At 43.2% G+C, this 19,708-nt stretch overlaps 1 protein-coding gene across 1 annotated transcript in view; it reads right to left on the bottom strand.

Annotated features, from left to right (window-relative positions):
* Nucleotides 1-19,708, bottom strand: part of LOC310775859 (sialoadhesin-like) — a gene marked incomplete at its 3' end in the record, with an annotated part of 108,198 nt that overhangs the window by 7,597 nt on the left and 80,893 nt on the right. The gene's annotated exons all lie outside the window — the stretch shown is intronic.

The raw sequence follows: 19,708 nt of genomic DNA on the forward strand, positions 1-19,708 counted from the left end.
ACATGAACAGAAATGTCATTAGAGACTAAACATTCAATCACACACACACACACACACACACACACACACACACACACACACACACACACACACACACACACACACACACACACACAGAGAGAGAGAGGATCAGGGATTGATCTCTCTCTCTTTCCTCACTCTCTCTTTCTCTCTGAGAGAGAGAAAGAAAGAGAGAGTGAGGAAAGAGAGAGACGGACGGACACAGACACACACACACACACACACACACACACACACACGCGCACACACACACACACACACACACACACACACACACACACACACACACACACACACACACACACACACACACACACACACACACACACACACACACACACACACCGGCCTGATGAGTGATGACCAGTTCTGAGGGGGGAAGGGGGAGGGGCACCTCGCGCTCGCTTTCTCTCTCTCCCTCTCGCGCCACATTCCCTTTCAGCTTTCACGTAAACTCTCTCTCTCTCTCTCTCTCTGTCTCTCTCTCTCTCTCTCTCAACTGAGAGTTAACCTCTGTCTCTCTCTTTCCTCTCTCTCTCCTCTCTCTCTCTCAGAGAGATAGATCTATCTTCATCTCTCTCTCTCTCTCTCTCTCTCTCTCTCACTCTCTCTCTCTCTCTCTCAACTGAGAGTTAACCTCTGTCTCTCTCTTTCCTCTCTCTCTCTCCTCTCTCTCTCAGAGAGATAGATCTATCTTCATCTCTCTCTCTCTCTCTCTCTCTCTCTCACTCTCTCTCTCTCTCTCTCAACTGAGAGTTAACCTCTGTCTCTCTCTTTCCTCTCTCTCTCTCCTCTCTGTCTCAGATAGATAGATCTATCTTCATCTCTCTCTCTCTCTCTCTCTCTCTCTCTCAACTGAGAGTTAACCTCTGTCTCTCTCTTTCCTCTCTCTCTCCCTCTCTCCTCTCTCTCTCAGAGAGATAGATCTATCTTCATCTCCCACTCTCTCTCTCTCTCTCTCTCTCTCTCTCCCTCTCTCTCTCACTCTCTCTCTCTCTCTCCCTCTCTCTCTCTCTCTCTCTCTCTCTCTCTCTCTCTCATATCTGTGGATTTTGATGTGCATTTTTTAAATGTCTGTTTGTGAAAAGAAAATAGAATTAGAAAAAAGAGAAGAATTCAAAACATGAAGCATGAGGCTGTGATTAGGTGACTTTTGTATTGTAATAAAATCACATGTTTTCAGATGAGGTGGTGCTGATGATAATAATAATATTATATATATATATATATTAGAGACTAAACATTCAAACACACACACACACACGCACACACACACACACACACACACACACACACACACACACACACACACACACACATCAACAAGAACACAAGCATTTTGCGCACGAGACCGAGTGTCGAGAGAAGGGTGGTCTCTCTCTCTCTCTCTCTCTCTCTGTGTGTTCCTCTCCCTCGCGCTCGCTCCCTCTCTCTGTCTCTCTCCCTGTCTCTTATGGGGTGTATACTGTGCCACTCTAGGCTGAGTAAGCAGTCGAACGTGTCGAAGCTACGTGCCTACGTACGCGTGCACGTGTTGAAAAAAAACATTGGTCTCCATGCAAATTACACGGTATGCGGACGTCATGGGGGCGGCGACGTAGCGGCGACGTGGCGGCGACGTAGCGACGTAGCTCACCTGATCACCATCAAACAGGGCGGCGTAGCGGCGACGTTTGCTGCGAACTCGATATTTTACACTTTGCACATGGAGAACGTACGCCTGGATAAACGCCCGGATAACGTACGCCTGGTTCACGTACGCCTGGATAAACGCCTGGACAACGTACGCCTGGATAAACGCCTGGATAACGTACGCCTGGAAAAGGTACATAGCATAGCAATTAGCCTATTAGCTAAGGGATCAGCCAAGCAGCATTTTGGTAAACAAACTGCGTCACGCCTGTCTTGTAGAGCCTGTTGTTGAGTCATACACCAAAGTAAAACCTTTTTTCTTTTATTTTTTGCATGTTTTTCATGGGGGGTTAAATCCTGAGGTAACCTGGGGAGAACATGCAAACTCTGTACAGAATAGCACTTTTGACAAGCTAGCCCACCTAGGCTGTAGGCACAATAACTTGTTAGCTAAAACTAAGGAGAAATAACTGGACAACACAAACTACATCAAACAGCACATACAGTGCTGTTTGAGAGGAGCAGGGACTGAATGGTCTGAACGTCTTTTAAGGAATTGCACCCCCCAGAACCAGGCTGCAAGACAGGGCCCTGACAGTGGGAGGTTCTTCCAGAGCCCTTTCTTTACCCTGGTCCTGTGACCAATGTTGCTCTCTGTGGTAAGAATACCATCGTGGGCAGCAGCTCCTCTGCCACAAATCTCAGCCCCAGTACAGTCACCACAAAGAAGTCCTATGGCCTGTGTAATTGTGCAGAAATGAAATCTGCCTTCTAGTGCATAGGTCTATCGGCTGCCATAAAATAACTTTAATTCCTATAGCACTTGTTAACAGTGTACATCTAGTCTAGTACATCATATCACTCTTTTAAATACCTCTTGTAGCCCGCTTTTGCTTTTGCTGACTTCCTGAAATGTGTCACAAGATGACACTCAGCACCCACGGTGCACGGTATGGGGTCTTGTTTGAGTGCAAAGTTTATATGAAGCTGCAGGGTGTGGCCGGCACACCTGACATGCTGCACATGTCATCCGATTCCTTTAGTGTCGCCATACAGTGTCATATTTGAAGCGTTGTCACTTAGAACGGATACTCGTTGGTCCTGGAATGTCAAATGGGTCAATAACCTCACTGAGTCACGCAGCAATGCCATCTGTTGTCTCAAGAACAACGCTCTGTACTTTCTAGTGTTCATCAAGAATATGGGCAGTGGCAGTCATGACTCATGTATCCATCCATCTGAATAGATGTCCAAATATCAGTGGTCAAGCTCACTGCCCCACTAAGTTGCGTTAATTCAAGAACCTCCTTTTTTATCCCTTCATATTTTGCGGTTAGTGCATGCATAATTGTATCACGCTTTGGCACTGTGTATCCCGGTTCCAAGATGTTTCTCATTTTCTTAAAGCCTGCACCCTCCACTACGTAAATGGGCCGCATGTCACGATTCACCCCTATATGCGCACCTGCTACTTAAGTACAGTCCCCCAATACAGCAATCAATGCGATTATAAATAACAATTGCTATAAGAGCATTGCCAAACTTTTTTATATTTACATTTTTAATTTCTGTCATTGTGATAAATGTTGCAGTCCTTAGAACCATCCCACTAAAAACTATTGGGTTGGATAGTTGTTTTTGCAATATTAAGTTTGTTCATTTTAAATTATATTTATAATTTCATACCATTTTGGGTTTGTCACTTCACAGCTGGGGAATAGTCATACACGGGGGAATCGATGGCTTCAGTCGGAAGATTATGTACCTGAGGGCCAGCAACAACAACAAGGCATCAACTGTTCTCGAATGCTTCCTTGGAGCTGTGCATACCCACGGGTTGCCGAGATGTGTCCGCAGCGACAAAGGAGGAGAGAATGTTGATGTGGCAAGGTACATGCTGGAGTGTCCGGAACGTGGCCCCGGTAAGCATTTGCAAAATAAATGAATAAAGTCTTCCACAATAATATAGTGGTAATCGCTAAAAATACCATAGTTTCAAAATGAATAGTAATTCTGATTTAGGATGACCCTGGAAATTCAAAGCATCAAAGAAAGACATTGCTTCAGGGGCTTTATCAAAGCCAAATAGACCGATAAATTGACAAATGGAGAATAAACAGATCCAGGATCTGTCCCTTGATCTGGTTTGGCTTAACCAGATCAAAGCAATCAAGCTATTCGTTACCATGACGCCGGTTATCAGCTGGGTCTGTCAATTTGGGATTTCTTTATCCAGCTCGGAGCTCGTGCACCTGAAAATGCTTGTGAACAGGAGCTCGTGCCCACAAAAGAGGCGTGGTTTTGTAACAACTAGCCAATCACAATGCAATATTGACAGCTCTGGATGTTAGAGCGTCTATTTCCTCATTCAATAAATGCCACATCAAAGTGTAGGCTATAAATTAACGGAGCTTTACTGCATGTCACAATCAAAGTCTGCGTTGGATATGAGTCTGTTACTGAAGGACTGTCTAAAGTTACCGCTTTTATTCACATCAGTCATGGGTCAAACGTGCTTGGGAGCAAATTAAAATGAATACTTCACACTGGAGGAACAAACCATAATCTTAAGGAAATATGAAGAATTCAGAGATGTAATAAAAACCGAAGGCAACACTGCTGCACATAATAATCACAGAAAAATCGACCGTGGTTGGAAAAAATAATAACGCTCAGCGAAACTTCGCCGTTGGTATGCACGGTTGCATTGACTGATATAGGTTCGGAAAATATTATTGACGTGCGAATTAATCGCACGAAAAAAATGCTCCCGATGTGTAAGGACCTTTAGTTGCTATGGAAATAGATCTCGGTAAGAAGTTAACTAGCATCGTAGCATGGCAAACCCAGTGTTAAACCTGAAGTTACCTCGCTAAGCAACTAATCTTGCTTCGTGGTCTAGGCCTCAGGTAATTTTGTTATTTGTTATTGGGTCAGGATACCCTCTTGTGGTTGGCTGGAAGTACTACAGAATGTAGAAGTTGCATGACCTTCAGTGTACCCTGAAAAAAAATCCAATACAAAATATTAGTCTGGAACACAAGGAATAGGCATCTTCCGGTACTTTATTCTCCAGGACACATTACAGAACATTTCTATGAACATTAAAAACGGCGCATCGATGTAACTTCCCTGTTATATTCTCAAAAATGAAAGAAAAAATTACAAAGTATGCAGTATGTTTAGTGAAACTTGAAATATGAACAGTTAACAATAGGGTGTACTGTAATCCTTGTCTCTCTAACAATCTCACAATGGCGCTGGTCATGTCTAACTGTTAGTCAGATAAACATTTATGTACATATTTGTGCAGATTAAATTGTGATTTGTACCAGAAGTCGACATACTGTAACAACATATAACAAATAAATTGCTCCTCCCCCCCCCCCCCCCCTCCTCCAAAATCTCAGCCTGAAGGAGCTTCATCACCGGCAAGTCCGTCCACAATCAGAGGATCGAGCGCTTGTGGCGTGACTTATGGTGCGTGGTTGTCGGCACCTACTACGCTGCATTCAGACATTTGGAGGACATTGGAGCCTTGGATGCAAACCAGGACTCACATCTGATATGCCTCCACCATGTGATGCTGACCAGGCTAAACTGGCATCTCCACTTGTTCAGCCAAACATGGGACAGACATCCGATGTCGTCTGAGGGCAACAAATCCCCCGAGCAGCTGTGGGTGGCAGGACAACTCATGAATATGGAGCAGATACCCAATGAGGTAAAGTTGTCAACTAGAAACATTTCATTCCAGCTGCTGATTAAATGGCAAACATAAAGTGTAACTGATACTACAGACATAATCTAACAGTGAAGGCAGAGTGACACACCAAAATGCAAAATCTTTGTTAGCAAAATGTACAGTATGCTCCTTTTTGTTTTACATACATTTTATTTTCTATTTTTTATTAACAATGTTAATGTAAATTGACAGCATGTTAAGCATGCAGTCTTTTTTGTGTGCCCGGTACATTAACGTTATGTTACACCAATTTCACAAACATCTCAAACGTTACTTTGTGGAATGCGAGGCAGCTCATTCACTGAATCACCTAACTTTAAACAACCCTGAAATACACGTGACCAAACGTTTTTTTGTTTGAGAAGGCTGGCAACGGTAGGCTGTCATCAAAATAAAACCTCACCATGTCTGTAAATTACTGCTTGCACTCAGAGCGTGTATCTGTGAGTGTTAGCAGTCCTTAAAAATGATCAATATCGACTTTTTAACTATATCGCCCAGCCCTAGGGTCGGGCTTGTCTCCAAGCGGTTTAAAGATGACTATTTCTCCATAATGGTTTTTGTGTCATTAGACGGATTTCGCCACTTTGGGAATTGACTGGGATGGACCGACCTCCCCTGATACACCGGCTCCTGTTGAAGTTCCTGCGCTACACCGTGGACTACAGGACACATGTGAGACCCTGCTGCGAACAAACATTGATCCATTCCGGACAAGCGAGGTGTATGGCATAGACATTTACATGGAGGCTTTGAGGATGGTCCAAGGGCATTTGCATGAACGTTCAGGTGGGGCCACCCTGCCTGTCCCCTCTCCCATATCGCACCCTGCCCGTCAAGAGGAGCGGACGTAAGCCATTTCTAAACATGCAGTGAATTCCTGAACATAGCCAGACATTACTCAGATGGACTGCATGTTTATCAACAATTGTCCGTCATGAGCGCGCTCCCCGCGAACACAGACTTTAAAGCCCCAATCAGTAACTTTTTTGCCATTTTTTTCTGTAATCTAAGATATTTTAAGTCATAGGACATGGTATATTGACTTGGAATAGGGAGACTCTTGCCTTTATTTCTCCCACACCGGCCTCCGTTGGCCAGCCCTGGGACTAAGCAGTTTATTGTCAGCGTCCCGTGACAAGATGTGCACATGCGCTCTACAGCGGGCAGCGTTGTCTTCCTGAAAACCAGGAAGTAACTCGGTTCGGATTAGCTACGAAAATGATGTTTCACGCAACTATGGATTATTATTTCATCACGTGGTGAGTACCTGATGTCACAACATGTAGATAGAGCTTTCTGCCGCTGTGTTTTGTTGACTTTGAACGGCGATATCGTTATCGATACTATTGCACGCAGAGTAACAGTGGAAGAGTTGCTGAATGGGGCTTTAACCACCCATGCCCCAAGTGCAAAGTCCGCTGGTAGAGCAGGTCTAGTTTAGCAGCTCCCAGCTCATTTCAAGAACGTGGGGTGAGAGGAAAAGCAAACGAGACAGATTATTATAGCCTATAAATAGTTTTTTATATATACTACTGTGTCACTTCTTCACTATTACTACATACTAATATACTTTTATTTAGAACACGGCTCTCTTGAATACTCGATTCTGATTGGTCAATCAACAAGATTCACCGGTCATTATTTCTCGACAACCGACCGCTGCTCTGCCACACCTGGATTAATCAGTTGATAAGAGCTTTTTGTCAGCAGACACTACTAATTAGGCCAACCAGTTGCAGCTGTGGTGTCTTGTGTGCCAATTACGAATGAAACCGCTTTGTCGTTGAAAACGCTATTAAAAAATCTATTTGAATAATTATTTTTGTCAGATTATTGAATGATTTAGTTGTAGGCCGTGTTCTAAGCAGGATAATGTATATTGAGGCGGTGATTACTGGGAAATAATGACCTTCAGGTGAATGATTAAGCCCTCCGCTGCGCGTCGGCCTCAATCATTCACCTGTCGGTCATTATTTCCCCCGTAATCACCGCCTCAATATACATTATCCCCTACATATACTGTGTCTACTCAATAAAACCCTTTTGTCATTGTGTTTTATATGCAGACTAAGCAGTCATTGGCCGGAAAACTCATATTTCCTACTGATGGGACAATGACAGAGGTGAAGGCCAAGCTCGAGGAAGCCTTTCCGGCATTGCATGGTGTGTGTGGGGGGGGGGGCGGTCAAACCAGAGCCATCTACCAAGAGTCGTGACATCTCCGTTCACTCCAATGGACCAGTTATTTTACTCTCAAGAGTTCCCGGAAGTAAGGTTATGGATTAAGCAGCGCTGTCTAGTTGCTGCAAAATCAGAAAAAGCAAAAGTAGTCACTATTCTGAACTCATAAAAGCTTCACAGGGAGACTCCAAGAAATCATGGAAAGTATTGAACAGTGTCCTGAATAGGGGCCATAAAAACACTGTGCTTCCAGACTCCGCAAACACAAATAATACTGACCTTGTAAATAACTTTAATAACTATTTTGTATCAATCGGTGCAAACCTCTCAGAGAAGATCATTCAACCACAGGGTGTCTACCATACACAATACCTGTCGGGCAACTATCCAAATTCCTTTTTCCTGAAGCCTACTGACAGCACAGAACTCTATAACATCATAATGGCTCTGAAGAGTTCTAACTCAGCTGGAGAGGACGAGATTAGTAGCAAAATACTAAAGAATATAGCCAAAGAAATTATTGAACCACTTGCCCATTGCATCAATCTTTCATTACTCACCGGGATTGTTCCCAAAATGACAAAAATTGCAAAAATAACCCCAATCTTCAAATCTGGCAATAAAAATTACATCACAAATTATCGTCCCATATCCATCCTACCTACACTTTCAAAAATACTGGAAAGAGTGGTTTACAATAGACTCAATGGCTATCTTAATAAATTCAACATACTCAGTCCATCTCAGTACGGCTTCCGGAAAAAGCACACCACCAGCATGGCAATTCTTGATCTTGTTGAAAAGGTCAATGATGCCATCGACAAGGGGGAATATGGTATCGGTATTTTCCTCGACCTATCTAAGGCTTTTGACACTATCAATTTTACCATATTACTGGACAAACTACATCATTACGGAATCAGAGGTCAATCGTTGAACTGGTTTCGGAGCTATCTGCATCAGAGGCAACAATATGTAACTATCCAGGAACATACATCACAATACAAAGATATCAAATACGGGGTCCCACAAGGTTCCATCTTGGGGCCACTCCTCTTCATAATTTACATAAATGATCTGGAAAATTCCTCAAAGACACTCCACAAAGTAATCTTTGCTGACGTTACCAACCTGTTCTTATCACATAACAAAGCACCTGAACTTCAAGAATTGCTCAATAAAGAGCTTCTGAATGTAGATCACTGGTTCAAAGTAAATAAACTATCCCTAAATATTAGCAAAACAAACTACATCATTTTTTGTCCCAATAAAAAACAATATTTCGAAAACTGAATTTCCAGATCAAAATTAATGGAGAGGAGCTAAAGAGAGTAAAGACAACAAAATTCTTGGGGGTCCTCATTGATGACTGTCTAAATTTTAAACATCATATAGACTACCTGGTGAGACAGTTATCAAAATATGTTGGTTTGTTCTTCAGGCTGAGACACCTGCTTCCTCACGCAACACTTCTTATCCTTTATAAAACTTTATTTGAACCTCACTTAAATTACTGTAATGTCATATGGTGTAACACCTACCCCAGTCATCTCACTAAGCTGGAGATTCTACAGAAGAAAATCATTCGTGCTATATCATGGTCTGATTTCAATGTTCCAACCCGTCCCATATTCGCAAGATATGGTCTTCTAAGACTTACTGAATATAACATCTATCACAATGCTTGTACCATGTATCAGGTGGTCTCTGGCCTGAATAGCAGACTATGTGAGCTCGTTCCAATCTGCTATCCCCAGCACACCCACCACACCAGAAACACACATCTTATCACGGGGAAAAAGCGGAGGCTAAAATGCACTAGCATGAGTGTGGTGTGCCGGGGACCGCAGATTTGGAACGAGCTCGATGAAAGTTTGAAAACCTCACGCTCCTTCTACACATTTAAACACAACCTCAGGAAACAACTGCTATGCTCTTACCTGTTTTCGTAATACTTTCATCTTGAATCCAATGCCAAGTAAGAACTGTGGAGCCCATATTCATATTTGTATTTGAAATGTTTATACTCACCTTGAACTGCAACCTCAATTAACTCCATAATTATATTTGTACTCGAATGTGTAACCCCAAGTAATAATTGTTTTGTCCACAAATTGATCTGGGATCTATTATCTGTAGTATGAATGAGATGTCTGTAATATATGTAGGCCACATCCCCTTCTTGTTTTTGTTCCTTGTTTTTTGTTATGGCCCCAACCATAAGCTTTAAATAGCTTCTATGGGGACCATGTTCACCTATTATGCATTACTCATTAGTTCCAATGTTGTTATTTTATGCATATGTGTGAATAAAAAACTCAAACTCAAAATGGACAGTTTGTGATGTACTTTGAAAGGGTCCGACGTTTAAATAATCAAAGTGTACATTATCAGCTTTATTTTATCATTCAAAAGTAGCGCGAGCCTCCTTCCTGGCTATTCATTGGCTACTGAGTCACGCATTTTGGACCTCCGCTGACGCCACTCTCTTACTAGATTGCTCTGGGTCAAACGAATAAAGTGCTGCAGAAGTCGACTACTTGTGGACCTTCCAGTCTTTGTCAATGTACACTCCTAGGTCTTTACAATCCTCGACATTGTCCGCTCTATGTGGATGGAAACAGGGGTCACCATCTTGATAAAATACAGTAGGGCTTGGTTTTTATTTTGCCATTCATTCACAGCGCACAGATTTCAAGGCCAATTCCATGTGGCTCAATTTTCTCCCTTGGTTTAAACTGTCCACCAGTAGATAGACAAATAAAAGAAGAGCCTCATTCATTGGTGTAGCAGTAGGCCTACATAAAAAGGTGCTAGTCTTACTGTGTGTGAAATGTATTAAATACTATTCCTTGTATATTATTTTTGTCTCGTTATTTGAAGTGAGAGCAAGACAAATATTTTTGCTGTTACCTGTTGCAGTTGGTGGAGGGAAAATGTGATGATTGGGGCTGTGATTCAGTTCGGAAATACGATGCTGTTGAACAGCGGTCTCAAACTCATGGGCCACATGCCCAGACAAAAAGATAAATGCATAATATATAACAAAACCTCAAAATGTTCCTGTCTATTTTAGTGTAAGGTATTACAGGTAGCCTACATTTTAAGAACAAGTTTTCACATAGGGTTACCTCTGATATCAGGTCTATCTGTAACTGCATTACAATTGATGACACCGGCTGTGCACTTCTCTATCAAGGGCACTGAAAAAGGTTTACCACTTACTGATGAATACAGAAAACATCAATCATATTGAAATTGCTCCTGAAACCTCTTAGCCTTTCCTAACTACCACTGCATATTAATGTAGGAACCTGAACATCCATAAAACAGCATGAAATGTATTGTCTTGTGGTAGGTCTGTGCAGCAATGTGTTTTTTTTTTTTATATATTGGTGGGGGGGTGGTTGGTAGATCATGTTGAGCTGGTCACCTCAAGGCAAAAAAGTGTGGGCAGTGCACCCTTGCTGTTATGTTTCGACAACCAATGTGCTCACCCCCCCAAAAAAAACGTTACAATATGCAGCTACTGAAGAAGGCAGTGGTCGAAACGTCTGGCTGCACCATGGACATCATGTAGAAAAGAAAACTTCCTGAGTGCGGGTCAGTTTATATTCTATTGAAACTTCAACCCTGCTGTAAGGCATGACAAGGTTGACAAACTTTCCATAGAAGTTTCAGGCAGTCACAACATGAACACATGATGCTAGCTCATTCAGTTTAAATGTTTCTTCTAGAACACTGATTCTTGCATTTCAGACATAGGCTACAAGATCCCTATGGATGTGAAAATTAAATAAGACAAGTTGTAAATGCTGACCAGGGCTGTAGTGGTGGCTAAACGCACGTAAACGGAGTTTACGTACCTTCTTCAATGCTCTGCAGCGTTTAGGCACCTTTTAAGATCGTTTACTCACATGTTTAAATCGTTTATGCACACTTATTATTGCACGAGTTTTAACACGTTCGCGTAAACTCCGTTGATGCGGAGACCAGCACGTCACACACCAAAAGAAAAGAAAAAAGATTACTCATGGGCATGGCACTGACCAGGATCTCCGCGAACCGTAGCCTATTTTTGTGGAGCGCTCCGCGGGAAAGGTAGTCTACACGGCCCCGGTCACGTTGGTGCCTTTATCGAGCTTTGCTTGCCTGCCCAGACAGCGCTCCCTTCAAACACAACGGTGCCATTGTGCCAGCGATGCGCAATGCGCATTTGGAGACCAGCTCATGGTGAGCTGAACATACCCAGCTGGCACACAACGTCATTAGACGTTGATCTTTGGTTGGATGGAGGTCGTGACGTCCGTGACCATAATCCAATGTCAGTCCAACGTCTAATGTCAACGTCAGGTTGACGGTTAATACTGACGACATCTGACGTTGATATTATGTTGGTTTTAAGTTGTGTTTTTAAATAACCAAAATCCAACGTCTGGTAAACGTTGTAATATTAACATCCACACAACGTTAAATTCTAACATCATCAGACGTTGATATTTAGTCGATTTTAAGTTGTGTTATAAAGTAACTAAAATCCAACGTCTTCTAAACATCCCAATATTAACGTCATTATAACGTAAAATCCCAACATCATTAGACGTTGAGATTATGTTGATTTTAAGTTGTGTTATAAAGTACCTAAAATCCAACGTCTTCTAAACATCCCAATATTAACGTCAATATAACGTAAAATCCCAACATCATTAGACGTTGATATTATGTTGGTTTCAAGTTGTGTTTTTAAATAACCAAAATCCAACGTCTGTTAAACGTTGTAATATTAACATCCACACAACGTCAAATTCTAACATCATAAGACGTTGATATTTAGTCGATTTTAAGTTATGTTATAAAGTAACTAAAATCCAACGTCTTCTAAACATCCCAATATTAACGTCATTATAACGTAAAATCCCAACATCATTAGACGTTGATAATATGTTGGTTTTAAGTTGTGTTTTTAAATAACAAAAATCTAACGTCTGTTAAACGTTGTAATATTAACGTCCCCACAACGTTAAATTCTAACATCATCAGACGTGGATATTTAGTCGATTTTTAGTTATGTTATAAAGTAACTAAAATCCAACGTCTTCTAAACATCCCGATATTAACGTCATTATAACGTAAAATTCCAACATCATTAGACGTTGAGATTATGTTGATTTTAAGTTGTGTTATAAAGTAACTAAAATCCAACGTTTTCTAAACATCCCAATATTAACGTCAATATAACGTAAAATCCCAACATCATTAGACGTTGATATTATGTTGGTTTTAAGTTGTGTTTTTAAATAACAAAAATCTAACGTCTGTTAAACGTTGTAATATTAACGTCCCCACAACGTTAAATTCTAACATCATCAGACGTGGATATTTAGTCGATTTTAAGTTGTGTTTTAAAGAAACTGAAATCCTACGTCTTTAAACGTTCCAATATTAACATCAATATAACGTAAAAACCCAACATCATTAGACGTTTATATTATGTTGGTTTTACGTTGTGTTTTTAAGTAACCAAAATCCAACGTCTGGTAAACGTTGTAATGTTACTGTCCACACAACGTTAAATTCTAACATCATCAGACGTTGACATTTAGTCGATTTTAAGTTGTGTTATAAAGAAACTAAAATCCAACGTCTTCTAAACGTTCCAATATTAACGTCAATATAACGTAAAATCCCAACATCATTAGACGTTGATATTTTATTGGTTTTAAGTTGTGTTTTTAATTAACCAAAATCCAACGTCTGTTAAACATTGTAATATTAACATCCACACAACGTTAAATTCGAACATCATCAGACGTTGATATTTAGTCGATTTTAAGTTGTGTTTTAAAGAAACTAAAATCCAACGTCTTCTAAACGTCCCAATATTAACGTCAATATAACATAAAATCCCAACATCATTAGACGTTGAAATTCTGATGGTTTTAAGTTGTGATTTTAAGTAACCAAAAATCCAACGTCTGTTAAACTTTGTAATATTACCGTCCACACAACGTTAAATTAGAACATCATCAGACGTTGATATTTAGTCGATTTTAAGTTGTGTTATAAAGTAACTAAAATCCAACGTCTTCTAAACATCCCAATATTAATGTCAATATAACGTAAAATCCAAACATCATTAGACGTTGAGATTATGTTGATTTTAAGTTGTGTTTTTAAGTAACCAAAATCCAACGTTTGTTAAACGTTTTAACATTAACGTCCACATAACGTTAAATTCTAACATCATTAGACGTTGATATTTAGTTGATTTTAAGTTGTGTTTTAAAGAAACTAAAATCCAACGTCTTCTAAACGTCCCAGTATTAACGTCAATATAACGTAAAATCCCAACATCATTAGACGTTCATATTTTGTTGGTTTTAAGATATGTTTTTAAGTAACCAAAATCCTACGTTTGTTAAACATTGCAATATTAACGTCCACACAACGTTAAATTCTAACATCATCAGACGTTGATATTTAGTCGATTTTAAGTTGTGTTATAAAGTAACTGAAATCCAACGTCTGTTAAACGTAGTAATATTACCGTCCACACAACGTTAAATTCTAACATCATCAGACGTTGATATTTAGTCGATTTTAAGTTGTGTTATAAAGTAACTAAAATCCAACGTCTTCTAAACATCCCAATATAAATGTCAATATAACGTAAAATCCCAACATCATTAGACGTTGAGATTATGTTGATTTTAAGCTGTGTTGTTAAGTAACCAAAATCCAACGTTTGTTAAATGTTTTAACATTAACGTCCACATAACGTTAAATTCTAACATCATTAGACGTTGATATATAGTTGATTTTAAGTTGTGTTTTAAAGAAACTAAAATCCAACGTCTTCTAAACGTCCCAGTATTAACGTCAATATAACGTAAGATCCCAACATCATTAGACGTTTATATTTTGTTGGTTTTAAAATATGTTTTTAAGTAACCACAATCCTACGTCTGTTAAACATTGCAATATTAACGTCCACACAACGTTAAATTCTAACATCATCAGACGTTGATATTTAGTCGATTTTAAGTTGTGTTATAAAATAACTAAAATCCAACGTCTTCTAAACATCCCAATGTTAATGTCAATATGACGTAAAATCCAAACATCATGAGATGTTGAGATTATGTTAATTTTATGTTGTGTTGTTAAGTAACCAAAATCCAACGTTTGTTAAACGTTTTAACATTAACGTCCACACAATGTTAAATTCTAATATCATTAGACATTGATATTTAGTTGATTTTAAGTTGTGTTGTAAAGGCTCTCTGCGTGCGATAGGTCTGCTCTGGGCAAATTGCCGGCGAGACGATGAGGGAGACGGCCGCCCTGTGAAGCATCTGGGGCTCCTGCCTCACCGTCCGCAAAGGCATGTCCTCTGGCTGGCCTGTAAGGGCCAGCTGCTGTGCTGCTGGATGTAGGAGCACGGTCCACTCTGAGCGGTCGTCCATTATGGCGTATGTGTCCAGCCTCTGGTCCCCATGTTGGGTCACCACTTTGCAGACCTTACGGAGGGCATGACGGTTTCCCCATGGAGGTTTCCCAGTGTAGTCGCCCCCCCCCCCGGTTCCCCCTGGGGGAGCAGGGTGGCTTGATCCGTCAGGGGGAGCCGGGTGGCCGCTTCTTTCTGGGGGAACGGGCTTGGGGCCCGTTCTTGGCTTCCTCTGCTCGGACTTCTTGGCATCCCTAGAGGCCTTGGCTGGAGTTGTCTCCATGAGCCCGGGCAGGGCCAGGAGGTGAATTCCGGGAATAGGTAATCGTGATGGCTGGTCCCGCCCTCTGGGGGGGTCCCAGCTGTCGTGTCCGGCTATCTTGTGGGAATGGTTGACGCCGGCCGGCTGACTGTGCCCCGTGCTGTTGGTCCCAATGTTCGCCATGCCTACCTGAGTGTGGTGTATCCCAGTGGCGGGCTCGGCGGAGCCGTGCCCGTTGCACTCTATTGCATGCTCAGGGTCGGCGACCTTTGTTGGCGGACGTGTCCTGGGTGCGGGTGTTGGTGGCATTGGCAATGGCCGTTGCCCTTGTCTGGGCAGTGGAACCGGGGGTTGCGTAGTTTGGGTCATTGGCTCTGGGGCTGCCGTGCTGACCTGACCCTGGTCGTGGGAGGTGCGAGGCACGGGTGAAATGTTGAGCCGGGGTGCGGGCACCGGTAAAGTGGGTGGCGCCCTCCGGGGTGCTAACCCTGAGGCCGGTACGCACGCCGGCTCGAAGGACCAGTTTGTAAGGAAGTTTATGTGCTTGCCTTGTGTGAAGTGTGAAGTTGCTGGATCTTAGGTAAGGGCTCACGGGCAGTGGTCGATTAGAACCACAGAGATGTCTTTTCAGGCTTTAATGAAATATCAGGCAGATAGGAGCAAGGCAGAAGCCACGTATAGAGCTTACAGATTGCAGAAAGGGGAATAGGACCAAGAAGCATATCATAACAGAACAACACCTTTTTATACCCCCCCACATTCAGGGTATGACACCGTTGGTGATGTCACAACGTCCGGGGAGGTATGACATCATCGGTGACCTCATAAAGTCACGTCTGCCATCACAGTCAGCCTAGACCGTCTGCCATCGCTGATGACCTCACAGGTGAACTCTGACATCATCATCGCTGATGTCACGGCGGTGTCATCATCATTACGTCGTTGGCTCTGGAGCTGCCGTGCTGACCTGACCCCGGTCATGGGAGGTGCGAGGCACGGGTGAAATGTTGAGCCGGGGTGCGGGCACCGGTGAAGTGGGTGGCGCCCTCCGGGGTGCTAACCCTGAGGCCGGGACGCACGCCTGCCTCTGGTCTTGGGAGGCGGGAGGCACAGGTGGAACTGCCTGCTAGCCTGAGTCGTTTTTGAGATATAAGCTTTTACATATTACATGATAAAGCATGCGCGGTGTACACCAACATATGCAGGGTGAACACGGCTGTTTCTCAAGAGAGGTGAGGGCTAGAAGGCTGATCTTTTGGTATGTTTGTGGCACCCCCTGCTACTCTACGACCACCAAGTGTCAGCCTTCTAGCCCACACACAGCCCGCCCACATGCCACCAGGGCTACTTACTATCTAAATTGATCTCAGAAGGGTGGGGGGTGACGCCCCTTGGCCTCGCCCACTTCCATTTAAGGTTATCATTGTAGTTCAGGACCTCCGGCTGAACAGACGTGCAAAGAATTTAGTCATTCTATCCATCCGTTGCAATGCTATGGCAAATTAGCTGTTCCCCGGCCTTCTGAGCGACCCTGATTGGCTCTCATCTTGGCATGGCTTAACGGAATGAAGCGATATTCGCTACACCAGTTCAGGACCTCCGGCTGAACACACGTGCAAACATTTTAGTCATTCTATCCATCCGCTGCAATGTTATGGCAAATTAGCTGTTCCCCGGCCTTCTGAGCGACCCTGATTGGCTCTCATCTTGGCATGGCTTAACGGAATGAGGCGATATTCGCTACACTAGTTCAGGACCTCCGGCTGAACACACGTACAAAAAATTTAGTCATACTCTCCATCCGCTGCAATGTTATGGCAAATTAGCTGTTCCCCGGCCTTCTGAGCGACCCTGATTGGCTCTCATCTTGGCATGGCTTAACGGAATGAAGCGATATTCGCTACACCAGTTCAGGACCTCCGGCTGAACACACGTGCAAAAAAATTAGTCATTCTATCCATCCGCTGCAATGTTATGGCAAATTAGCTGTTCCCCGGCCTTCTGAGCGACCCTGATTGGCTCTCATCTTGGCATGGCTTAACGGAATGAGGCGATATTCGCTACACTAGTTCAAGACCTCCAACTGAACACACGTGCAAAAAATTTAGTCATACTCTCCATCCGCTGCAATGTTATGGCAAATTAGCTGTTCCCCAGCCTTCTGAGCGACCCTGATTGGCTCTCATCTTGGCATGGCTTAACGGAATGAGGCGATATTCTCTACACTAGTTCAGGACCTCCCCCTGAACACACGTGCAAAAAATTTAGTCATTCTATCCATCCGTTGCAATGCTATGGCAAATTAGCTGTTCCCCGGCCTTCTGAGCGACCCTGATTGGCTCTCATCTTGGCATGGCTTAACGGAATGAGGCGATATTCGCTACACTAGTTCAGGACCTCCGGCTGAACACACGTGCAAAAAATTTAGTCATTCTTTCCATCCGCTGCAATGTTATGGCAAATTAGCTGTTCCCCAGCCTTCTGAGCGACCCTGATTGGCTCTCATCTTGGCATGGCTTAACGGAATGAGGCGATATTCGCTACACTAGTTCAGGACCTCCGGCTGAGCACACGTGCAAAAAATTTAGTCATTCTATCCATCCGCTGCAATGTTATTGCAAATTAGCTGTTCCCCGGCCTTCTGAGCGACCCTGATTGGCTCTCATCTTGGCATGGCTTAACGGAATGAGGCGATATTCGCTACACCAGTTCAGGACCTCCGGCTGAACACACGTGCAAAAATTTTAGTAATTCTATCCATCCGCTGCAATGTTATGGCAAATTAGCTGTTCCCCGGCCTTCTGAGCGACCCTGATTGGCTCTCATCTTGGCATGGCTTAACGGAATGAGGCGATATTCGCTACACTAGTTCAGGACCTCCGGCTGAACACACGTGCAAAAAATTTAGTCATACTCTCCATCCGCTGCAATGTTATGGCAAATTAGCTGTTCCCCGGCCTTCTGAGCGACCCTGATTGGCTCTCATCTTGGCATGGCTTAACGGAATGAAGCGATATTCGCTACACCAGTTCAGGACCTCCGGCTGAACACACGTGCAAAAAATTTAGTCATTCTATCCATCCGCTGCAATGTTATGGCAAATTAGCTGTTCCCCGGCCTTCTGAGCGACCCTGATTGGCTCTCATCTTGTCATGGCTTAACGGAATGAGGCGATATTCGCTACACTAGTTCAAGACCTCCAGCTGAACACACATGCAAAAAATTTAGTCATACTCTCCATCCGCTGCAATGTTATGGCAAATTAGCTGTTCCCCAGCCTTCTGAGCGACCCTGATTGGCTCTCATCTTGGCATGGCTTAACGGAATGAGGCGATATTCTCTACACTAGTTCAGGACCTCCCCCTGAACACACGTGCAAAAAATGTAGTCATTCTATCCATCCGTTGCAATGCTATGGCAAATTAGCTGTTCCCCGGCCTTCTGAGCGACCCTGATTGGATCTCATCTTGGCATGGCTTAACGGAATGAGGCGATATTCGCTACACTAGTTCAGGACCTCCGGCTGAACACACGTGCAAAAAATTTAGTCATTCTTTCCATCCGCTGCAATGTTATGGCAAATTAGCTGTTCCCCAGCCTTCTGAGCGACCCTGATTGGCTCTCATCTTGTGCATCTAGTCTTGTAGCGAAGCTTGTGGGCTTGCCTCGTGAAGTGTGCTGGATCGAAGTTGAGGGCTCACGGGCAGTGGTCGATCAGAACCACAGAGATGTCGGTCCTCGGATGCGGTTGAAGGAATACCACTCGTGACCTGGCTGGTTGTAGGCAGTCGGTCACCAGGGCCTGGCTGGTTGTAAGACAGCCAGGGTTCAGCTCGGGTTCGGATTTGGTCGTGGTAAGGGTAGACATTATGAAGTAGAAAAGAAGTATATAAGAAGTAAGTATACCGGATACAGCGTCACAGAACACCTTGTATATATATGTTATGTCTGACATCGCCGATGACCTCACAGGTGAACTCTATGCTATGACATCATCGGTGACCCCGTAAAGTCCCGTCTGCCATCACAGTCAGCCTAGACCGCCTGACGTCGCCGATGACCTCACAGGTGACCTCTGACGTCATCATTGATGATGTCACGGCAGTGTCATCGTCATTACGTCATTGGCGCGCCGGTTCGCGAGCATCGACTGCCCCAAGAACAGGCCTAACGGTGGGCCATTATGGACCCTTTTCTACAAGTCTATTGAGGGTAATCTTCAGCCACATCAATCACATGGTTTCCTCCCGGTGTGCAGGGACCATATTTTCCATTGGGTAATGTGGGACGTGCACACGGTGACCTTGGAACTTTGACCCCACATGCCTGTCACTCTACTGAGGGATGGTACGCTCATGTGTATATTACAAGTCTTTGGTGTCTAAACATGATTATGAAACAATAAACTCCCCAAGTC

This window comes from Poromitra crassiceps (genome assembly GCF_964638095.1).
Source record: "Poromitra crassiceps genome assembly, chromosome: 4".
Classification (NCBI taxonomy): domain Eukaryota; kingdom Metazoa; phylum Chordata; class Actinopteri; order Beryciformes; family Melamphaidae; genus Poromitra; species Poromitra crassiceps.